The sequence below is a fragment of the Mus caroli genome, chromosome 2 (assembly GCF_900094665.2).
Source record: "Mus caroli chromosome 2, CAROLI_EIJ_v1.1, whole genome shotgun sequence".
Classification (NCBI taxonomy): Eukaryota; Metazoa; Chordata; class Mammalia; order Rodentia; family Muridae; genus Mus; species Mus caroli.
The window spans coordinates 156,513,969-156,515,843 of NC_034571.1; positions in this window are offsets into that span (position 1 = coordinate 156,513,969).

A 1,875-nucleotide genomic window follows, 5' to 3' on the forward strand; every position below is an offset into this window, starting at 1 on the left:
GAGAGAGAGAGAGAGAGAGAGAGAGAGAGAGAGAGAGAGAGAATATTCATATTCATGTCTGCCACAGTGGACTTGTGGGTCGGAGAGCAGCATTTTGGAATCAGTTCTCTCCTTCTACCTCACTGAAGCAAGGTCACACCGTTTCTGCTTTCCTGTGTTCTTCAGCCCAGCTGACCCATGAGCTTCTGAGTGACTCCTGTGTTCACTCCCTTCTCACCACAGGAGTGCTTGCAATACAGATGTGTGCTACCACATCTGGCATCTTATGTGCTCTGTAGGACAAACTGTGGCAAATGCTCAGCCCCCGAGCCATCCAGCCAGTGTCGGTTATTTTAAAAGAATGCCCTATTTTCTAACACTTGCAGCAAACTTTATTTTGATGGAAACTATTTGGGCTTCACTGTAAATGTTTTCTAACAGGTATATTAAAATACCATTCACATGAAAATGGCACAAATGCAAGGTGCATTTGGAACGTATACATATTGTCACCTCCTGAGTCATCAACATGTCCCTCACTTTACACAGCCACTCTCTGCTTTTGGTGAGATTTATCCTCTTAGAAAATTTCAAGGATAATATACTATTATAAATACTACTATAAATTATAGTTACAACATTGTATATTAGAGCTCCAGCATTCACGTATTTTGCACAACCCAAACTTTGTTCACCAACATCTCACTGGAGATCATCTCTGCTCTGTTGTAAGTGTGACAGTTGTGTTCCAGATTCCACGCAGAGTGAGAGTGTGAAAATTTTGTCTTTCCCGGTCTGGCTTGTTTCAGTGAGTATTTCCTTCTTTGTCAAGGCTGAGGAACACCCCATCCCTCCACTGTCACCGCCCTAGTGTGCTCGCCCATTTGTCTGTCGATGGTCATTTAGATTAGTTATACATCTGCAGTGGTCGTGGGTCACCAATCTCTCTTTCACGAATCCATTTAGCTCATTCAAAAGATGTTAATCCTCTCAAGGTGTCTTTTGTACCTTCAGTGAGAGAGGAGTCCAGTTCCTTTCTTTTACTACTGGATACTTGTTGGCTTTCTGGGTGCAAGCTGTTGGAGAGAGGAGCTTCTCTCGATTGTGTGTCCTTGGCACTCTGTCAAAGATCAGCTGTCTGTAAAGCTGTGGTTTTAACGGTTGGCTCTCTGATGTAGTCCTTTAGTCGGTATTTGACTCATGTGAACAACGCTATGATGCTGATTTTGCTTTGGAATAAAAGTTAAAGTCAAGAGATGAGATACTGTCACATCCTTCTTTTTTTCTAGAGATGGCTTTGGGTATTTAAAGTCTTTTGTGGATCTGTGTGAATTTTAGGAAGCTTCTTTCCATTAAAATGCTTGTATTGTGTGGCATGTACACATAGTTGAAAGTAGTTTGGACACTTTGACAATATGAATTCTTTTTCTTTATGAACCTAGGATATCCTTCACATACCAGTTTGTTTTTATTTTTTAAATTTCTTCATCGATACTTAGTGACTTTTGGTGTACACAAACTTTACCCTTTGGCTGCTTTGAAGAACTATGGTTTTTTGCTGTTACTGATGAAATATGATCATTTTCTAAATTTCTATGTTGTGTAACTTTATTAGTTTGTGAAATCACCACAGACTTTTAACTATTCAATTTTTACTCTGAAACTTTAATGAATATCCTCTTTGTATCTCTCTCTCTTTCTGTGTGTGTGTGTGTGTGTGTGTGTAATTTTTAAGCTTGTCTCTATATAGTAACATGCAAATATGCATACAGAGGGATGTGGACATATGTGAAAATCTGCATACACAGGACAATGGACAGATGTGAACATCTGCACACAAAGGGCTGTGAAGATGGGGAAACCTGCATGCAGAGGACTGCGAACAGCTGTGAACCC